The 24,025-nt window shown below is 34.2% G+C and overlaps 1 long non-coding RNA gene across 1 annotated transcript in view; it reads left to right on the top strand.

Moving 5' to 3' along the window:
• The window catches only part of LOC105728800 (uncharacterized), a 257,617-nt gene that overhangs the window by 123,697 nt on the left and 109,895 nt on the right, over window positions 1–24,025 (top strand). Inside the window, exon 3 of the long non-coding RNA XR_001110137.2 lies at window positions 18,834–18,892. This is a non-coding gene — a long non-coding RNA (uncharacterized LOC105728800). The remainder of the gene's footprint in view (window positions 1–18,833; window positions 18,893–24,025) is intronic.

The following is a 24,025-nucleotide window of genomic DNA, read 5'->3' as shown; positions in this document are numbered from 1 at the left end:
AAGAGAAGTCACAAACAGATAGAAAAATATTCCATGCTCGTGGTCAGGAAGAATCAATATTGTGAAAATGGCCATACTTCCCAAAGTAATTTATAGATTCAGTGCTATTCCCATCAAGTTACCTATGACCTTTTTCACAGAACTGGAAAAGAACCACCTTAAACTTCATATGAAACCAAAAGGGAGTCCTCATAGCCAAGACAATCCTAAGCAAAAAGAACAAAGCCAGAGGCATCATGCTACCTGACTTCAAACTATACTACAAGGCTACAGTAATCAAAACAGCATGGTACTTGTATCAAAACAGAGATATAGACCAATGGGACAAAACAGAGGCCTCGGAGGCAACACCACACATCTAGGATCATCTGATCTTTGACAAACCTCACAAAAACAAGCAATGGGAAAGGGTTCCCTGTTTAATAAATGGTGTTGGGAAAACTGACTAGTCATGTGCAGAAAGCAGAAACTGGACCCCTTCCTGACACCTTACACTAAAATTAACTCCAGATGGATTAAAGACTTAAACATAAGACCTAACACCATAAAAACCCTAGAAGAAAACCTAGGCAAAACCATTCAGGACATAGGCATAGGCAAGGATTTCATGACTAAAACACCAAAAGCATTGGTAACAAAAGCCAAAATAGACAAATGGCATCAAATTAAACTCCAGAGCTTCTGTACAGCAAAAGAAACAATCATTAGAGTGAACGAGCAACCAACAGAATGGGAAAAAATTTTTGCAATCTACCTATCTGACAAAGGACTAATATCCAGACTCTACAAAGAACTGAAACAGATTTACAAGAAAAAAACAAACCCATTAGAAAGTGGGCAAAGGATACAAACAGACACTTTTCAAAAGAAGACATATATGAGGCCAACAAACATATGAAAAAATGCTCATCATCACTGGTCATTAGAGAAATGCAAATCAAAACCACATTGAGATACCATCTCATGCAAGTTATAGTGGTGATCAGTAAAATATCCAGAAACAACAGATGCTAGAGAGGATGTGGATAAATAGGAATGCTTTTACACTGTTGGTGGGAGTGTAAATTAATTCAACCATTGTGGAAGACAGTGTGGCAATTCCTCAAGGACCTAGAAATAGAAATACCATCTGACCCAGCAATCCTATTACTGGGTATATACCCAAAGGATTATAAATAATTCTATTATAAAGACACATGCACATGTATGTTTATCACAGCACTGTTTGCAATAGCAAAGACCTGGAACCAACCCAAATGCCCATAGATGATAGACTGGATAAAGAAAATGTGGCACATATACACCATGGAATACTATACAGCCATAAAAAAGGATGAATTTGTGTCCTTTGTAGGGACTTGGATGAATCTGGAAACCATCATTTTCAGCAAACTGACACAACAGAAAATCAAACACTGAATGTTCTCACTCATAGGTAGGTGTTGAACAATGAGAACATGTGGACACAGAGAGGGGAGCATCACACACTGGGATCTTTTGGCGGGGGGCTAGGGGAGGGATGGTGGTGGGTGGGGAGTTTGGGGAGGGATAACCTGGGGAAAAATGCCAGATATAGGTGACAGAGGGATGGAGGCAGCAAACCACATTGCCATGTTTGTACCTATACAACAATCCTGCATGATATGCACATGTACCCCAGAACCTAAAGTACAAAAAAAAAGAAGAAGAAGAAGTGTGTGTTCTCCCTACTTTGATCTCCTTCTTGTTGACTGGAATATGGATCCATTGATGAGCAATTGTGACCATGCAATAAGGGAGGAAGAACAAAAAGTCAAAAGGAATTTATTCCTTCAGTCTTCACCTTATGTATTTTCAATTAATGCATATTTAATATAAATAATAATTAAAATGTTGGTAAAATAAGTTATTTACTAAATTTTTCCAGTGAATTTATAGTAAGATTTTGATTAAACTGAAGAGTTAAAGAACAATGGCCAACAAATTTACTGAGTTTTATGAAAGATAAAGAAGAAAACTTTATATTTGCCTGCAATATACAAAACTGCATTTTAGAGAATTCATTAATGTAGAAGGATGGCTACCAGAGGATGGGAAGGATAGTAAGAGGGTGAGGGGAAATTGAAAATATTTTCAAACATTTTCATTCCACTAGTTCCATAATTTGGCTAATGTGACAATATGATTATGCAATAGATTGCAGATGCAAAAAATAAGAAAAATGAAAATAAATATATGCTGGTTATTATAGACCCAAGAACAAATGTAAAATATTCATTAAACAACAAAAACACTTTTGATGAAATATTCTTTATACATATTTTAAAGTCCCATCCTTGAAAGTATGGGAATGATTTAATTCAGAGCTTTTTAATTTTGTTTTGGATACAAGTGGAGTCGTCAGGCAGAAAAGAAGAAGACAACTGAATTTTATTAAAAAAAAAAAAAGACAGGAAATATGCTATATAAATAGTTGAAATCATTCTACACTTAAGTATTCAGTAGTAGGACATAAGCAGAAATAAAACTTGAAGCACATTTTAAACATAATTTGGGAGTACAAAACTCATTTACAAAACAATCTATACTTTCAAGTATTCAAGAAGCTACTATAATACCTGAATAGGTATCATTTCTTTAAAAATAATCATTGTTTTTTACTTCACCATTTTTAGTAGTCCTAAGCTTCTCTTTTATCTTCAAGTATATTCTTGTTTACATTGTTAGGTAAATTCATGAATAAGATTTTAAAAGAAGAAATTATTCCTCTAAAAGTATTTACATAAATTACCTTATTGGAAAAAGAAATGATATTTCCTATTAAATCAGTAGATCTGAAAATCCAGATAGTCGTTTTTGAAACATCTTTGCCTAATTCTTCATTTTCCTTTACTCTCTTTGTGTCTGCATTAGACAAAGTAGACACGTCTCCCAGTATTCACAAACTGACCTTATACAGAAAACTTTCTCCAATCAGCCCAGTCACAATTCTCTGGGCCTCTACAAGAGCCTGTTTTCCTCCCCAGAGAGAATCAGGAAGGTGTAATTTCAGTATTGAGCAAGGGTGAGGATCAATGTTGTCTACCAGCCAAAGCTGTCTCTTACTATTCTTCCCACAAGTAACTAGACTGTGCTAGACACAGCAGAGCTCCAAGTTTAAAAAGATAGAAGTCAGTAATTTGGGAACTCTCTTCAAAAATCTGGGGCACTGGATGCATTAATCAATCCCTTCCCTTCCCTGGATAATACGGGGAGCTTAGGAGTCTCTTGTTGAATACATAGTGCTCTGCCAGGGCAAGGTCTCTGATAGAAGAGTGTCCTGAATTTTCCTAAAGGTTGTAGCGAGTTTGGTTTAACATTCAACTGGGGTGCAAGAGTATTTCAAGACTAAACAGAAGAAAAGATCAATATACTTGAAGACAAATTACTGGAAATAATTTAGTAAGAGAAGTAAAAGGAAAAAAGTTTTAAAAGAATAAAGTAAGCTTAACAAATTATGGAACATTATATATTGTGAAATTCTAGAAAGAACCAAACCACTAATATGTGTACATAAAGATTAGCAAATGTAACATTTCCATTTTACTTTCTATAAATAATTTTGGTATATTCATCTTAATACATTATATATGACAATTCATAAATGTATATATTGAACTTCAAATTCAGTATAAAAGCCAATTCTGAATATTCGCATAGCAGAGTCATTCTAAATTTATAGTGTTAGGAGTAAGTCCACATAACCAATGCCATTCTGTTATTTTTGCAATCTAAATATATTTTTAAAAACAATAGAACAAAGGTAACAATACTTCCCCTTCTTTGTCAGAGTAGAGAGGGGTACACTATAAAGGTCTAAAGTATGTGGCTAATGGGAGATGACAGGACACAGTATATTTCATTTTTCTTTCCTTTTGAAAATATGCATTTATATCTTTGTTTTAGTCATCACACTGCTATAATAAAATATCTTAGATTGAGTAATTTATAAACAGTAAATTAATTGCTCATACTCCTAGAAGATGGAAAACTCAAGTTCAAGGTGTCAGCAGATGTGATGTCTAACAAGGGCTAACTCTCTGCTTCATAGATGTCTCCTTGTGGCTATGTTCTCACATGGTAGAAGCAGCAACTTTTTTTATAATCACTCCCAAGATAAATTTTCATAGTAAGTTATCAAAGACTCTATGTCTTATATTATCTCATTGGTTATTAGATTCAAAAATATGAATTTTGATGGAACACATTATTCAGACCATAGCAGTCTTGAAATATAAATATTATAAAATTCAGGAATATCCATAAAAATATATTTCATGATTTAATTATATATTTATGACTCCAAATGGGAGTGCTGATGACAAAGTTGTTGGGGGTCTGCAGCTGATATAAAGTAACTAATTCTTTTATGATAAATATTTATTCTCAGTAAAATCAAGGTTTGTTTCTTGCTTTCATTGTGCATAAAAAGCAGGCAGTGATGAGTCACATGAATGTCTTCTTGGTTTATTTATATTACCAGTTAGTGTAGCTGGTCAGTGGTGCCATATGACCTTTTCACAACCTAAATGTTTGTTCTCTTTTCTAAAAGACTAAGCCAAATGGGTGACTGATTGTCTTTTACTCTGAAACCAAGCAGTTAGAAAATAGTTGAAACTTATGATGCTGTATCAGAGCCTGATTTCAAGGGGTTGATTCAACAGAACTCTGTCCTACTTCACTCAGGGGTCTCCCATGTGACTGCTGCTTTTGTACACATACACTCTCTATCTTGCTTTGGCTACTCAGCATAATTGAAGACACTTTCTTGACAGGCTAAAACTAGATTCCCTCACTACCTGCATACTCTGCAAATGTCATTTTTCATGAAATAGATTCCCTTCTCAGTAATTTGGGTCCTGGACTCCTGGGAGCTGCTATTCATAGAAAATTGAGCAAAAGCCTTTTTCAAATTAATTAGCACAAATTTTCTTTCAAAACAGAAAGTTGCTTAGAAATGTTACAATAATTAAAATTTAATTATGTAATGAAAGGTGTTAACTATCTTTTAATTAAATGGATTTGATTAGGTGCCCACCATATGAAATTAATTGTTATAGCTACTGAGTGAGATACAAAGAAAAAAACAGGAAATAAAAGAAATATTTCTCTTGTGAAATATATTTGTGTTCGAGTGATTGTTTCTTCACTTACTGTTTGTATAGATGTAGGTAAGTGGTTTAAAGTTTTTGATTCTTAATTGCCCATTTGCAAAATGCAGATAGTAACATGGGATTCAAGGATATTATGAGAAATTGAGTATATGTAAAATATCCAACAGAAATCTAGCCTCATATCTCAGATGAACACTGCAGAGCATAATAATCTTCTACCAATGAAGTATACTCCCAAGGAGTAAACAGAAGTCTTAGTGGGAGCAACAGAGCAAGATACATACACTGACCATGGTATTCCTTATGGACACTGTTAGCTCCCAACACTAGTAGTAGACATGAGGTTGAAAAATAAAATAGATAACACACTCTTGCAAAGGTTAAGAAAGTGAGAGTTACTGAATCATGTCCTCATTATCTGGCAGAGAGTAGAGCTCATTGGTAGAGCATTAGACTGCAAAGTTCCTAATATTTGTAAATCACTGAGCAGGGAATCTGAAGCATTTCTAATATTTGTAAATCACTGAGCAGGAATTCTTGGAGCACTTAATCATGTTTCATTTGGGGATGGAGGTAGAACATCTACCAGCCTGGGATACTGTCATCATTTTTCTCCCAACTATCTACAGCAAGGCCCAGGAAGAACTCATTGTATTCAACCCTAAGTAATAATGAGAAAAAAATCAGCAGATTATCTAAACACAGAAACAAATAAACAAACAGTATTTAAAAACATTTCTTAAATCATACGAGGTAAATTTAAAGAAAAGGTTCACTGTGTCCTTAGGAATTTTCACTGTTATAAAGATTCAAGTTCCCTCAAGTTATCTATGTGTACAGGACCTACTGAATGGTACAACAACTGATCAACTCTTTAGGACATAGGATACATCAAAGATTCGAAAAGTACAACTGATTCAGATAGCTCATTTTGCAATAGCACTAAGAAAAAATAAATAAAATTCTCCAAGTAGAAGAAAACAATAACCAACTAAACAAAAAACACTGTATTTTGCAAATGTGTTAGCCTAACATAGTGGCTAATCTGTTAATTTAGCTTAGTAAGAATAAAAACACCCCATGATTTTTTGGACTATGAAATAAGATTTTAATTTTCCTGTGTTAAAAAATGCGTTTGTAATAAAGCAAAGAATATACTAAAAGTTAGGAGACCATCTATCAGCATCCTTCAAAATGTTGTATATACAATTTATTTGAAAAATGCAGTATATGTAAAATATCCAACAGAAATCTGTTAAATAAATATAGTTCAATGTAAAACAGAAGAGTCTACAAATATCCTAAAGTTGATATATATTAGTGATATTGCTGCTAATCAGTGGGGGAAAAAAGAATTGTTTCATAAATGTTGTTTATAAAATTGGCCTTTCTGAAAAGAATGCAAATTTAGGAGCCATGAATGAAAAATGTATAAATTTTCCTAATATTATTAAGAAGCTGTTATATGACTGGCTAGGCATGGTGGCTCAGACCTGCAGTCCCTGCACTTTGGGAGGCTGAAGTGGGTGGATGACCTGAGGTCAGGAGTTTGAGATCAGCCTGGCCAACATGGTAAAATCCTGTCTCTACTAAAAATACAAAAGTTAGGCCGGGCGCGGTGGCTCAAGCCTGTAATCCCAGCACTTTGGGAGGCCGAGGCGGGTGGATCACGAGGTCAAGAGATCGAGACCATCCTGGTCGACATGGTGAAACCCCGTCTCTACTAATACAAAAAAATTAGCTGGGCACGGTGGCACGTGCCTGTAATCCCAGCTACTCAGGAGGCTGAGGCAGGAGAATTGCCTGAACCCAGGAGGCGGAGATTGTGGTGAGCCGAGATCGCGCCATTGCGCTCCAGCCTGGGTATCAAGAGCGAAACTCCGTCTCAAAAAAAAAAAAAAAAAAAAAAAAAAAAAAAAAATACAAAAGTTAGTTGGGTGTTGTGGTGCATGCCTGTAATTCCAGCTACTCAGGAGACTGCAGCAGGAGAATCACTTGAACCCAGGAGGTGGAAGTTGCAGTGAGCAGAACTAGTGCCAGCGCATTCCAGCCTGGGTGATAGAGTGAGACGCCATCTCAAAAAGAAAGTATTATATGACAAATTATACCGTGAATGATACACAAAAATATCAATGAAATTGGATGAATATTGCAGTGTATATTACAAAGGTATACATGTTAATCTTGTAACAGGTCTTTTGAATCATTAGGAAAAATAGGCCATGAGGAATAGCTGAAGAATAGAAACAGCAAAGACACAATAAAGTAAATACGGATGGTCCTTAAACATTTGAAAAGAAGTTTAAATCCATTTAAAATAATGTAAATGCTAACGAAAAGGCAATTAGAGAACTGTTTTTCCATGTATAGGATTGGCAAAGATAAATGAGTTAAAGTTAATGATGCCTTCACAAAAGTTTTATATACAGAAACATTGTTGCTGGGGGCAATATAGTAATGTTTATGAAAATTTAAAAATGTATGCACTCTTTAATGTGATAATTCCACTTTTGGTAATTTATTCTACAATTTTACCCACTTACATATACAAAGAAGTATAAACAAAGCTATTCATTATTTTTAATAATAAAAAGTGTATGTGTGTGTATCTCCAGGTGAGTAGATATATTTCATCTATCACATGAGATAGTTTGCTGTTATAAAAAGAATGATGAGTTGTTGGAATGCTATCAAAATATCTCTGAAATATCCTCACAAATAAAAGAAGATGGAACAAAACAAACACAAGTACACAAAATATGCTAACAATGGAAAGAAAAAATATGTTTGCATACCCTTAACATATATCTGGAAACATATCAAAGAAATAGTTAATCATGGTTATCTCTGGGGAAAAGTGTTGGCTTTGGGATTTGATGGAAGCCTTTTATTTCATTTGCATTACCTAAAGTAGTTTAAGCAGCTTTAAAAACAAATAAATTACGTACAGGAAAATTTAAGTACTAAAAGTTACTTTCAATAATAAAAAAATACTTTTTCTTTTTTTTTTTTTTTTTTTTTTTGAGACGGAGTTTCGCTCTTGTTACCCAGGCTGGAGTGCAATGGCGCAATCTCGGCTCACTGCAACCTCCGCCTCCCAGGTTCAAGCAATTCTCCTGCCTCAGCCTCCTGAGTAGCTGAGATTACAGGCGCACGCCACCGTGCCCAACTAATTTTTTGTGTTAAAAAAAAATACATTTTTAATGTACCTTAACAAAACTCATTTTCAGATATCATAGGAGAAAATCACACTCTCGTGAAATGTAAATGTAACCTACATTACATAAATGTAAATTATTCCAGCCACTGTAGAGAACAGTTGGATATTCCTGAAAGAACTGACTTGAACTGTCATTTGACCCAGCAATCCCGTTACTGTGTATATACCCAAAGGAAAATAAATAGTTCTATCATAAGGATACGCAGCCCATATGTTTATCAGCATGCTATTCACAATAAGAAAGACATGGATTCCACTTAGGTGCCCATAAAAGGTAGATTGAATAAAAAATAATGTGGTACATATATCCCATGGAATACTATACAGCCATAAAAAATGAAATGGTGTCCTCTGCAGCAACATGGATGCAGCTGGAGGCCATTATCTTAAGCAAATTAGCACAGAAACAGAAAACGAAATACCCCATGTTCTCACTTGTAAGTGGTAGGTAAACATGAGGTACACATGGACTTAAAGATGAGAACATAAGACACTGAGGACTACTAAGGGACAAGGGAGGGAAGGAGAAAGGGCTAAACAACTATCTATTGGATACTATCCTCACTACCTGGGTGACAGGCTAAGTAATAACCCAAACCTCAGCATTGTGCAACATACCTTTGTAACAAACCTACGTATCTATCCCCTTATTCTAAAGTGAAAATAAAAGTTAAAAAAAAAATTAAACATATATGCAAAGTAAAAAAAAAAGCACATCATAATGTGAGTGCTTTTTCACACTCAAATATTTTCAATCGTTTCATTAGTTAATATGATTTCCTCAATGACATTGTTGAGTTGCCAAGTATCCAGGTGGTCAATTAAGACAATAAGAGAATCTGAAAATGAAAACCAAGGTTTATTTATATACTGAGACACTATATATATATATATATATATATATATATATATATATATATATATATATATATAGTGTGTGTGTGTGTGTTTGCCTAGGGAACTTTTAGGTGAGGATTAGAGGACATCCAACACAACACAGAGGGGAAAATTGTCTCACTGCTGCGGCGCCATGAACTAACTAGAGGAGGCTCTTGCCTTTTTATGGATATTAGAGTTCAGAGCAAAGAGGGAGGAAAGGACTAGGATTGAAAAGAATACTGCATTAGGGTAGAGAAAAGTACCTTTGCTAAGGATCCTAATAAAGAGGACTTCATAGAGGTACCTGTGCTAGTAATGCTGATGTACCTAAGTGCATGACTGTCCTTGGAGAAGGAAGCTGAGTCCTTGGCTGCAACTTTCTCCAGAAAACTGCAGTGCACTGTCTGTGCATCACATTTGTGTAGGGAAGACAGATTTCCTTAGTTAGTCTTACCAGCCAGAGTCTTGAAATTATCAGTAGCTCGGCCTGAGAAATCACACATAAGATTTTGGTTTGGAGCCTGACTCCTCATGTATATCCTGGCTTAAAATAAATGTGAAGACTATGATACCAGCATTCATGTGACATACTTACAAATATTTTTAAAAAATTGTATATTTTTGAAATTTTTTACATCTTATCAATGTGGTCTTAAAAGAGTATATTTTTTCATAAATTATTTTAGAATATTATTCTCTTCAGAATACTAGGTCCCCTCTCTTAGGACAATTATGTTGACATTATACACGTATAAAGTTACCTTTGGGTTTATTAACCTGAGGGTTCAAAGTAACATGATTTATTAGAGTATCCCAGATACATTTAATTTGGGGGATTTATTAGAGTATCCCAGATACATTTAATTTGAGGGGGGCTTCTTTAGAATAAGTAAAATATATTTAAAATATTTTAAATGATGGGAATTCAGTTTTCAGCATTTAAATATCTGTATAATGTTAATATTTAAATTAATTTACAATTTTATTGGGATTCTTGAAATAGAACAACCATCTGGAAAATATGTTGAAATCCATAATTGAAAACTCTTTCACTCCTCTTGGTTCATTTAATTGACCTAGAAACCAGTTTTGATAAGAGCCACTGATAGTTAATGGCCACCTTCACCCTTGATTTCACACGTTTAGAGTGCTAGAATCTACATAGAACACTTAGTTCAAAAAAGTTGTTAGCTAAAATACAGGTTTCAGATTTTTTGATACGTGTCTACCCTATGTGTAGGAGGATATTTTCTCTACAATGAGTAATCAAAGTAAAAGAGAAGAGATAGATAAGGCTGGGAATTGGTGAATCTTTCTGTGTGCACTCACATTATAGCTTTAGTCTGTAGTTGTCTGAACTGAAACAAACAAAACAACAAAATAAAAAGGAAGGTTATATTTAGGCAGTGTATTAGTCCCTTCTCGCACTGCTATAAAGAAACACCTGAGACTGGGTAGTTTCTTATAAATAAAGAGTTTTAATTGGCTCACGTTTCCATGATGCTGGGATCTTTTCCACTTCTGGGGAGGCCTCAGGAAACTTTAATCATGGCAGAAGGTGAAGGAGAAGCTGGCACTTAACATGGTTGGAGCAGGAGGAAGATGGAGGGGAGGTACTACACACCTTTAAACAACCAGATCTCTTGAGAACTCACTCATTATAATGAGAACAGCACCTAGGGGGATGGTGTTAAACCATTAGAAAATGCCCCCATATAGGTGATGGGGGGATGAAGGCAGCAAACCACCTTGCCACATATGTACCTATGCAGCAATCCTGCATGATCTGCACTGTACCACAGAACGTAAAGTACAAAAAAAAGAAATGCCCCCATAATCCAATTACCTCTCACCAGGCCCTGCCTCCATCATTGGGGATTATTATTCAACATGAGATTTGGGTAGGGACACAGATCCAAACCTTACAGGCAGCAATTTAACACTCTGAGAAATGATTTCATTTCTTGTAACCACCTTCCCCAAGATATTTATCAGACAAGGAATTCACAATAGACTGTCACTCATAAAACCAATTTCATAATGATTTGAAACCAATTTATGATCTATTATCATAAAGCCAGATAGTATAACTTAAATTTTAGTAAATCACCTGCTTTCAGAAGCTCTCCAACAGAAACTTTTCCCACTGTCTCCTAACTATAGAGAAATCAGTACGTTGTTACCCTAGAAGGTTTTTGTTTGTTTGTTTGTTTGTTTTTTCTTTCTTTTTTTTTTTTTATTATTTTCTATTTGTAACTGGTCTTTAGAATTCAAAACAGATGGGCTGAGTTTTACACGATCTTATCAAGATCCCAATACTATGCCCAAGGTTTACTAACCTTCTAGGGTAACAGTGTACCGATTGTCAAGCAGGTTGTCCTCTGCTTGACTACATTTTAGACAGGCTTCTTCCTTGTTTTAGGCCCCTGACCTCCTTAGGGTATTTAGTTTAAAATGTTTTGAATTAAAAATTCTTTTTATGACTTTTTGAGATGTAAATCTTTTCAAAAGCTTTTTGTCAGTTTTACTACCCAAGACTGTCTTTTTCAAGAACAGGGGACCATGTCTTGGAAATGTAATCATTAGGAAAGATAACACCCCTGTATCCCAGTTTCTGTGGGAGGGTGAAGACTAACTTTAGTCAGAGCCTTATTCCAAATAATAGAACTATCTCCTGTCCTGCAGATAGGAGAAAATTTAGTTTTTCCTTTGAATAAAGTTGCTTAGCAAATAAGGATGGCCTAAGATATATTGCTTGTCCCAGATCTTAAAAACTCTGCCACCTCCCCAACACTTCACACGTTTCATGTGAGTTGAGCTCAGACTTAACACTGGATGCTCTCAACTTTGTCCTCATCTGTTTAACTTAGCCTGGTGCGTTGTTTTGCTTTGACACTCTCAACACAAGAAACATTTTTTTTTTCCATTTTCTGTGTTTATGTGTAGGTGCATGAAGCCATGTTATTTTAGTTATATTTTGCTGTTTGCATTCCTTTCCTATTTTTTATAAGAGACTATAACCTTGACTGTTTGACTCAGAAGAGATGCATGTTCTAATTTTTTTTTTGAAGTCTGACAATGAAAAATAAGATATTTTGTATACCCCGTCCAATTTTCTCCTTCTTTTTAGAATTCTTAGTGAGAAGCACACATACCACATGGAGACTAAATATTCTTAGAGGAGTTAATTAAAATTTTTAGATAGGTGTTAATCCTGGATAACGTGATCTTTTCATTTACTATGTATTTGCAATTATAATTATATTTTTAAGTGTTTTTAAAGATTATTTGGAAATTACAGGAATATATAAAATAAAATTTTATGTTGAGAGCCATCTCAATTGATCAATAGTTAATATTAATACAATCACAAAGTTTCAGAAAATATGTTATATCCTGCAAAAACAGAACACAATCTTATTAATAAGTACTAGAATTATATTGTTTAAAATAGGTATTGCAGTTGTGCATCACTCAACAATGGGGATACGTTCTGACAAATGCATCATTAGGCAATTTCATCATTGTGCTATCCTCATAGAATGCATTCACACAAACCTTGATGATATAGTCTCTAACAGTCCTAGGCTTTATGGTATATACCCTGTTGCTCCTAGGCTCTGTACCTATACAGCGTGTTACTGTACCAAATACAGTACAATTATTGGCAATTGTAACCCAATGGTAAGGATATATGTATCTAAACATATAGTAAATATGGTAAAAAAAAAAAAAAAAAAGTGTTACAGACGTACAGAACCACTATTTTACATGTAATCTTTTGTTGAATTAAAAAATGTTCTGTGGTGCATGATTGTATGCCTGTGTGCTATGGGTTCAACTTGGTCTCTCTCAAATTTATATGTTGAAATTCTAACCACACCGTCACCCAGTACCTCAGAATGTGTCTGTATTTAGAGATAAAATATTAAAGAGGTGATTAAGGTAAAATTAAGTCATATGAGTAGTCTGTAATTCAATATGGCTGTCTTCATAAGAACAGATCAGAACACAAACAAATATAGAGGAAAGCCCATATGAAGATAAAAGGAGAAGACATAAAGGCAGAGGCCTCAGAATGAAATCAACTATGCTGACAACTTGATCTCAGAGTTCAAGGATCCCAACTATGAGAAAATAAATTTCTGCCATCCAGTCTGTGATACTTTGTTGTGGCAGCTAAAGCAGTCTAATAGATTATGTTTTATATTTTATTTTAATAAAAATCAATACATTTACATAGTAAAATAAATTTAGAATTGTATTCAATACAAACTAAGTATATTATAAAATTCTCTCTTTTCTCCTCATAAGGCTAAATTCTTTTGTGGAAAAATTAATGTCCTTAGTTCTCTGTTGTATATCAGTATAATTATAAATGATAAGCTAAAAATTATACCCTTTCATTTAAGAAATTTATTTCACATTAACATCTCATTCTTAAAAATGTGAAACATAGCTCCCTTTGAAATCTCTCCTGAGAGATGAGTCTATTATCAATACCACTGGTTTTTCATTATATAGTTTAAACTCAGTATATGACTAAACAAGAATGCCAGGTAGTATGAACAGACAAATAATTTGTATCTACCCATCTTTCAAGTGCAGGTAAAATAGGGGTTTTTTTTGTTTAAAAAAAAAGACCTAAGATTATTGGGTGAATGACTGACTAGCTGTATATGACAAAATCACTTAGTTGTGATTTTGTGAACATTCATTAACTCATATTATTAGACTTCTGTAATACTGTGGCATCCATCTAGGCAACTGAAAAATGTTTTTTGAGTACTGTGAAAAATGGGTGAGTGCCTATCAATAAGTTGCTAAAATAATGAAATATTTCAGTCTGTTTCTTTTTCTTTTCTTTTCTTTTTTTTGAGACGGAGTTTTGCTGTTGTTGCCTAGGCTGGAGTGCAGTGACACCATCTCGACTCACTACAACCTCCAACTCCTGGGTTCAAGAAGTTCTCCTGCCTCAGTCTCCAAAGTAGCTGGAATTACAGGCATACACTACCATGCATGGTTAATTTTTGTATTTTTTTAGTAGAAATGAGGTTTCACCATGTTGGCCAGGCTGGTCTTGAACTCCTGACTTCAAGTGATCTGCCCAGCTTGGCCTCCCAAAGTTCAGTCTGCTTTTTAATAGGCCATACCTTGTTTGTAAATAATTTTGTTTTTCTTGGAATTTCCAGTGGATTTTTTTTCTATTATCAAAGACACAGATGCCACCTTCTAATCAGTAAGACCATGAAGACTTTTAAAACATATAAATTGCCATATAGATTGCCTTTTCTTCTTAAAGAACTTAGTCTCAAAGTTTTGCTTTTTTCTTTTAATATAAACTGCTTACTTTTGGGGCTAGCTGTCCTTTTGACACATTTTTTTTTTCCCAGTGGAAACCAATTAGATCCATTATTTCATAATCACATTATCATTAAAAATTTTTCTTAACATTAAAGTATGTATTACATACTATAAGGTGCACTCTTTTAAGTCTATAGTTCTGCCAGTTTTGAGAAACATGTATGTTCACATAACACCACCACCTCCAAACTAAAGTTATAAAGCAATTCCACAACATCAAGAAGGCCTGCATCTCTCTTTGTGGCCAACATTTTACTCAACTTTAACTCCTGGCAACCACAAATCGGTTTCGTGTCCCAGTAGCTTTGGCTTTTCCAGAATATAATGTAAATTAAAGTATACAATATTTAGCTTTGGGGGTCTGGCTACTTTCACTTAGCAAAATGCATTTGAGAGGCATATTTATATTGTTGCATCTATCAGTTATTTGTTCACTTTCATTGCCTAGTAGTATTCTAGAGTATGAATGTGCCACCACTGGCTTATCCACACAATCTGAAGGATACTTGTATTGTTCTAATTATTGACAATGCAAAAAAAACCACTATTATATTCTTAGCAAGGTTCTTAAATATGATTGTATTCCACTTGGAAATATACCTTGGAGCAGAATTGCTGTATATTATGGTAAAAGCATATTTACCTTTATCAGAAATTGTCAAATTCTTTTCCAAAGTAACTGTATCATTTTGCATTCTCACCCTTAATGTAATAGAAAACAGTTTCTATATAACCTCATGACCACTTGAATTTGTCAGGCTGGCTTCCTCTCCCTCTCTTTCTTCTATTTTAATTGGAGTATAGATGTATCTCTTTGAAGATCACTTTGCATTTCCATGGCAACTAAAGATGGAGGACATCTTTTCATGTGCTTCTTAGCTACTCATGTATCTTCTTCAGTGTCTGTTCAAATATCTCCACTTTTTAAATAGAGTTGTTTATTTTTTATTACTGAGTATTGAGAGTTTTGTATATTCTGGATAGAAATCCTTAATCAGGTACTTGATTTACAAACTGTGCCATAACCTGTGGATATTATTTTAATTTTCATAAGAATTTCTTACCTCAGATAGTACCAAACTATATATATATACATATATATATATGTACACACACACACACTCACACACACAGTTTTATCTATATATAAACATATGTATAGTTTATATATATTTTTTTCTATGTATACATGCATATGAAAAAGCTTAATTTATAAATTAGGTGTAGCAAGAAATGAATGATGATAAACATAATAAATAGAACCAGTAAGTGGATGTTCTGTAACAAAAAGGTTATTTTAAAAATCAGTTCTTATTTTATTAATTTTTTATTGTGCTAAAAACACTTCAAAAGAGGGCTGCTCTTTTTGTAAATTTTGAAGTGCACAATACAGTACTGTTAACTGTAGTCACTATGTTGTACAGCAGATCTCTAGAACTTAATTATCTTGCATAACTGAAACTTTATGCTTATTGAACAGCTGCCCTCTTTCCCTGCCACTATCCCTTGGTAGCCATCATCCTACTCTGTTTTTATGAATTCAACTATTTTATATGCATTATAGAAGTGGAATCATGGAGAATGTATCTTTCTGTGACTGATTTATTTCCTTTAACAAATGTTTTCTAGGTTAATCCATGTTGTCACAAATGGCAAGATTTTCTTCTTTTCCAAGGCTGAATATTCTCCATTTATGTATATACCACACATTTTTAAATCAATAAAAGCAGTTATTAAGTAAATTTCAATTTATCAATTTACTTTTGTGAGACTTTTAACTAAAAAATAAATATCTTTAATAAATATAGTTTTATTTATGTCATTTTTATTTGAGGAAACATCTGTAATATGTATCTTTCTGGTATTGTGTCCAAAAAAATGAACATAGATTTTTTTAATATCCTTTCTTATTTTTAATGTCCATAAAGTCTGTAATTATATATAGTTTTTATTCTGATATTTGTAATTTATGTATTCCCTCTTTCTTGGTCAGACTGACTATACTTTTATCAGTTGTATTTATTTTTTTCAAAACAGTATGTGAATTTTGTTTTTGATGTATTTTTTATTCTTAATTTCATTGATTTCTATTTTTACCCTTATTATTGGCTTTCTTATTTTTTTCTTAGGGTTAAATTTAATACATTTTAATATGTTTAAGGTATATGTTTAAATAATGTATTTAAGATCTTGCATTTGGATTATGCTCATTGTGAAGCATTTTCTCTAAGTACAGCTTTATTTGTACTGCACACATTTTGATATTGTTTTAATTTTTCAACCGGATACTGAAATTCCTTGTGATTTCTTCAGTAATATGTGGGTTTTTAAAAAATATTTACTTTCAAAACACTTGGAAATTTTCTGGTTATCTTTTTGTTATTGATTTATAGTTTAATTCCATTATTGTCCAATTATATACTTTGTAAGATTTCAATCTGTCAAAGTATTACCTTTTGATTTTTGTTAAACCAGAATATGGTCTATTTTTGTGAACATACCATGCACATATGAAAATAATGTGTATTATGCCAGTGATGTATCAAATATCTAAACTTGCTTATAAGCCCAAGTTAGTTGATAATGTTGTTTAGGTTTCCTATATCCTTGCTGATTTTCTTACATCTGTTGTATTCATTAATGAGAAAGGAGAATTGAAACATCTAAGAAGAGTTTTGAAATCTGTATCACTTTTAACTTTTATAAGATTTTATATTATATATTTCAAAGCTTTGTGTAGGAGATTAAAAAACAATTTATTTCTCCTACTCTTATGTTACTGAGAACTCATTTCTGATACAAGCTGTGGAGGGGATTTTCCTCATATATTCAGTTCAATTCAATTCAATTCAATTCAGTTCAGTTCAGTTCAGTTCAGTTCAGTTCAATTCAATTCAATGCAGCTCAGCTCAGCTCAGCTCAGCTCACCTTAACTCAACTCAACTCAATTCTCAACTCTTCAGTTCAATTCTGACACTACCTGGAGATAGCATCAGTTTTCACAGGGTTAATGACGTTCTCACAAGACAGCCATCACTTCAGATGTCAGCTGCAAGTAGGATGTTTCTACCTTCTGACTTAGGGCTATCAAGTTGAGGTTCCCATGACCCTCTCAAATTAGATTAATTTGCTGGGATAGCTCACTGAATTCAGGGAAACACTTTCATTTACTGGTTTATTATATTAGTAAAGGATATGATAAATAACACAAATAAACATCAGATTAAGCAATATATAGAGCAAAGTACATGGGAAGGGGAGAGGAATTTTCATGTCTTCTCTGGTCTTTCCATCCTCCAGGGACTTCCATGTAATCTAGAAGCTGTCTGAACCCTGTCTTTCTGTGCTTTGATGGCGACTATATAATATAGACACAATTGATTACATCACTGGCATTGGTGATAAGCTTGACCTACATTTAGTTCCTCTTCTCTACCCAGAGCTTAGAGAGGTGGTGCTGAATGTTCCAGCTCTCTAATCATGTGGTTGGTTCCTCTGGCAACCAGCTCTTGTTCTGGAGCCCACCAAGAGTTGTCTCTTTAGAATAAAAAATGCTATTATCACCCAGGAAATTTCAAGGCATTTATGAGCTCTTTGTCAGACACTCCTATATCTTGGGAAATTACAAAGGTTTTAGTTACTCTGTGTCAGGAATGAGGGTAAAAGACCAAATAATTAGAATAAAACATTACCCTAGCAACCTTATCTATAAAGGCCTTAGGATTGTGAGTTGTGTCTGGGGAATTGGAGGCAGATAAATATGTGTGTAATAATAAACATATAAATGTTTCTTATAACTACATTTTATTATACAGGAAGACATATTAATATATTTTTGGTGAACTGAGTCATATAAACTTTCCTATTAGTAATATTACAGTATATTATTTTCTATCCTTTTAATCTACTCATGAAATATTTTTTCTTCTTTTTTTAGCTTTCTATATTTTTAATGGTTATAAACTAGACAGCATCACAATACATTAAAGAGAGCAATGTAACAGGAGTCAACTGTCATTGTTCTAAGTTCTGAATCAATTCTCTTTTTTTATTTTTAAATTGAAGTAAAATGCACATATTGTGAAATTGACCATCTTATTCAATTTTAGTGAATAGTTTAATAGTATTATATATATTTACAATGTGCAACTGTCACCGCCATTTATTTATGTAACTCATCTTATAAAACTGAAACTGTACATATTGAACAATAACTCCCTCTTTTCTTTTTCCCCCAGCCGCTGTCAATTACCACTCTTCAATCTGTTTCTGATTTTGACTACTCTAGCTACCTCATGTAAGTGGAAACATACAGTATTTGTTTCTTTGTGACTGGCTTATTTCACTAAGTATAATGTTCTCAAAGTTCATCTATGTTTTAGCATATGTTAAAATGTTCTTCCTTTTTAAGACTAAGTAACATTCCATTGTATGTTTATACCACACTTTGCTTATTCATTCATCCATCTATTGCTGGACATGTGGCTGGTTTCCATGTTTTAGCTATCATGAATCATGGTGCTAGTAACACGGAGGTACAAATATCTCTTTGAGACCTTGCTTTTGAGTCTACTGGATCCTACCATTATCCAATAAGTGGAATTGCTGGTAATTCTAGTTTTAATTTATTAAAGAACTGCCATACTCTTTTCTACTATTGCTATACTATTTACATTCTCATGACAAAGATTCCAGTTTCTCCATACCCTTGCCAACAGTTGCTACTTTCTATATTTGTTATACCAGGCATCCTCAAGGGTATAGAGTGGTAGTTCATTACATTTTTTATTTGCATTTCTCTAATAATTAGTTATGTTGAGCATCTTTTTATCTACTTATTGGTCATTTCTAAATCTTCTTTGGAGAAATGTCTATTCATGCCTTTTGGCCATTTTTGAAATGGCTTCTTTGTTACTGTTGAGTTTTAGGAGTCCTCTATGTATTATGGATATTAATTCCTTATGAGATATATGATTTGCAAATACTTTTTTTGATTTGTAGATTGCTTTTTTACTCTGTTAATAGTGTCTTTTGGGTCATAAAAATTTTGAATTGCCATTCAAAATTTTGAAGTCCAGTTTCCAATGTTGTGAAACTTGCCACGTGTGTTTTTCCAAGGGTTTTATAGATTTAGTTTTTATGCTTAGGTCTTTAATTTCTTTTGCGTTAACTTTTGTATATGATGATAGGTAAGGGCCCAGCTTTATGTTTTTCCATGTAGAGATCCAGTTTTCTTAGTAGCATTTGTTTAAAAGACTGCCCTTTCCCCCACTGCATAGTCTTGAAATCACTGTGAAAAATCATTTGATCATAGATGGAAGGTTTGGTTTCTTAACTCACTGTTTTACTCCACTGGTTTATATATGTATTTATGCAACTACCACAGGATTTTGATGATCATAGTTCTGCAGTGCATCTTGAAGTCAGAGTGTGAGTCCTACAGATTTATTATTTTTTTTTTATGGAGTCTTGTTATGTTGCCAGGGCTGGAGTGCAGTGGCACAATCTCAGCTCAATGAAACCCCTGCCTCCCAGGTTCAAGCAATCCTCCTGCCTCAGCCTCCCAAGTGGCTGGGACTACAGGCACATGCCAGCTAATTCTAGGAGTTTTAGTAGAGACATGGTTTCACCACATTGGCCAGGATGGTCTCAGTCTCTTGACCTCACGATCTGCCCACCTTGGCCTCCCAAAGTGCTGGGATTACAGGCATGAGCCACCACTCCTGGCCTATTCTTTTTTTTTTTTTTTTAACAATTGTTTTAGCTCTTTGGGATACCTTGAGATTCCATAAGAATTCAGAATGAGTTTTTCTCTTTCTGCAAAAAATAATGTCATTGTGATTTTGATAGGGATTGTATTGGGTAGTGTTGACATTTTAACAATATTAACAATATTAAGGCTTAGCATGGTTGCTCATGCCTGTAATCCAAGCACTTTGGGAGGCTGAGGCGGGTGGATCACTTGAAGTCAGGGACCCAAGACCAACCTGGGCAACATAGCGAAACCTGTCTCTACCAAAGTACAAATATTAGCTGGGTGTGGTGGTGGACGCCTGTAATCCCAGCTACCCTGGAGGCCAAGGCAAGAAAATCACTTGAACCCAGGAGACAGAAGTTGCAATGAGCCGAGATTGCACCACTGCACTCCAGCCCGGACAACAGAGCCAGATTAAGTTTTCCAATCTTAGAACATAGGATGTGTTTCTATTTATTTGTGTCTTCTTTAATTTCTTTCAGCAATATTTTGTTGAATCTATTTTCTTTTCTTTTCCTGAGTTAGTACTTTTGGCAAGTGAATAATGACAAACAAACTTTTTTTTTTTTTTGAGACTGTCTTGCTCTGTCGCCCAGGCTGGAGTGCAGTGACACAATCTGGACTCACTGTAACCTCTGCCTCCTAGACTCAAGTTTTTCTTTAGCTTCAGCCTCCCAAGTAGCTTGGACTGCAGGCACAAACCCCCATGCCTGGCTAATTTTTAATTTTTTTTCTTTTTTTTTTTTTTTTTGTGGAGGTGGGGTTTCACTATGTTGCCCATGCTGGTCTCAAACTCCTGAGCTTAAAGTGATCTGCTACCTTATCCTCTTAAAATGCTAGGATTATAGTTGTGAGCCAAATGTGTCTAGCCCAAACAAACATTTTTGAGAGAAAATAACCAGTAGATTTATTTTTTATTTTCCTTTGGAATTATTTACATTATATTCAGACGAATTTTTTCCATATTAAACACATAGTAACAAAACATTTTTAAATGACCAGTTAATCTTCAAAGTTTCCCAGAGGAAGAAAGAAGTGGGAAAAGATAAGCATAAAGAAGTAGGGGAAGCCTGCTACAAGCAAGTAAGAAATTAGAAAAGACAAATACTTACATTCCTTCTGCAAGGAGAGTAGATGGTATAAATGTAGGAAAATACATTTGGAAATCAAATACACAAAAAAAATAAGAATTAGTAAGCCATAGCTCATCATCACTTGTCATTAGAGAAATGAAAATCAAAACCACATTGAGATACCATCTCATGCCAGTTAGAATGCTCACGACAGTTAAAAAATCAGGAGACGATAGACGCTGGAGAGGATATGGAGAAGTAGGAACACTTTTACACTGTTGGTGGGAGTATAAATTAGTTCAACCATTGTGGAAGACAATGTGATGATTCCTCAAGGATCTAGAAATAGAAATACCATTTGACCCAGCAATCCCGTTACTGGGTATATACCCAAAGGATTATAAATCATTCTATTATAAAGACACAAGCACACATATGTTCATTGCAGTACTGTTTACAATAGCAAAGACCTGGAACCAACCCAAATGTCCATCAACAATAGACTAAATAAAGAAAATGTGGAACATATACACCATAGAATACTATGTAGCCATAAAAAATGATGAGTTCAAGTCCTTTGCAGGGACATGGAAAAGCTGGAAACCTACTCTTAGCAAACTGATGTAGGAACAGAAAACCAAACACTGCATGTTCTCACTCATAAGTGGGTGTTGAACAATGAGAACACATGGACACAGGAAGGGGAACATCACACATCAGGGCCTGTTAGGATTGGGGAGGTTAGGGAAGGGTTAGAAGGTAGGTGGGGGCTAGGAGAGGGATAACATTAGGAGAAATACCTAATGTAGATGACGGGGTGATGGATGCAGCAAACCACCATGGCACATGTATACCTATGAAACAAACCTGCATGTACACAGAACATAAAGTATAATAATATTAAATTTAAAAATAAAGATAAAATAAGAAATAAAAGCGACTTGGGACCTTGAGAATTCCTTTAAGCCATACAAAAAACAAAACCAGTAACAAATAATCAGAGAGATGCAGAAACAAATGGAAGTGTACTAAATTGAAGTAAGTGATCTTTCATCTAGACAAATTAGTCAAAGAAGTCTCTCTTCAATTTTGCTCCCATTCTTGTACAAATAGGCCTCTCAAGTGAACAATTGTTTTCATGTCAAAATTTCACCAAAGTGGCTAATGTGATTTCACATTGTCTTTGATGAAATTATTCCAATTAGAAAGATTTGTATGTATATTATAACTATAAGGGAACAGACGTTTGGTTCAGAAAGAAACAGATCCAGAAGATTCCATAAGAAAAGAAAATGCTACTGAGTATGCTTGCCTAAATTTGTGTTTCTGGAACCTAGTCAAATATTGTCATCATCAACAAGAGACCCAATAAAACCCATAGATCTTCCAGGTAAAATTATATAATGCAAGTCTCAGGAATGCAACAACAAAATTGTTGGAAGTCTGACTAAGTTCTTATAGATGACCCTGGATTTTTTCAGCCTTGGGTACCAGATCAAGAGAAAGAATGATTAATTCTAGAACTGTTCTCTTCCTGTAAGTTTCTAATTATAGACTCAAAGTCAAGAACTATTAGGGAGATAAAAAATAGTATTGTTAAAATCCAGGCAGGTTTTCACCAAAAACAGCAATTTTCAAGTATCATCATTTGCCAAAGGATTCTTTAATAAAGAATCCTTATTTCTAAGGGACAAAATAAACTCAACAGTTGGAGACTCAATGAAAATATGTTAGAATTCAGACCTACTGTGGGGCTTCCTCACATTATTCTGGAAAAACTTGCAAGCTGGAAGCTCAGTAGTCCTCAAGTTAGCACAGGTTTTCTGAGTTAAGGGTTTTTAGCTGTGTGATTAGAATTTTTCAATTAAATCTCTGTTCGACATTCAGGAATGATAACTGTTGACCCCTCCACAAAGACTATAAAAATAACTTGTTGATCAAACAATACTAAATTTACCAAACTTGACCCCACAAGGTATAATTTCACAGAAACAGAGGCTTATTATGTCCATTAAGTGTAAATTTAGGGTAGATATTTATAAGTTTAGGGTATGAAAACAAGTTGTTTACAGAGGGTCTTTGAAGTGAAAAATACTGATTTCACTTGGGTAAGGTTTATGACATGGCATTTAAGACTGGTGAACTCAGAGAAATTAGTATAAGAAAAATAGTATCCTGATAAACTGGCTATCTATCCAGATGTGCAGACAGTTTTCCTAATATGCCCTCTAACTGTTCAGGTAAGGAAAGAATTTGCCCATACAAATCCGTTTATAAGTGTTTTCTGAAACCAAAGATGAGTTATTTACTGGATTTTCGGACATCCTGGTCAAGAACTTCCTGAAAAAATTAGAATGATGGTGTGGGTGGTCATTAAGGGATATAAATTGTTGTGCATTTATAAATGTGACAGTTTTACAGATGTGTCTACATTATTTGAAATTCTTTTAACTTAAAGATGGAGCCTTTCTCCCTTATTTTCATTAAAGTTTGGCTCTAGTGAATTGGCTCTAATGAACAGAATGTGGCCTAACTCAGTAATCTTTTAGGCTATATTATAATCCAATGGGACTTTAGGTAAGTTTTGTCTTTCTTTTGGTGA

The sequence above is a fragment of the Aotus nancymaae genome, unplaced genomic scaffold (genome assembly GCF_030222135.1).
Source record: "Aotus nancymaae isolate 86718 unplaced genomic scaffold, 86718_ANA_hifiasm-v0.15.2.pri h1tg000062l, whole genome shotgun sequence".
NCBI classification, from domain to species: Eukaryota; Metazoa; Chordata; class Mammalia; order Primates; family Aotidae; genus Aotus; species Aotus nancymaae.
Note: the sequence above shows the minus strand (reverse complement) of the source record. Positions and strands in the feature narration are given on the sequence as shown.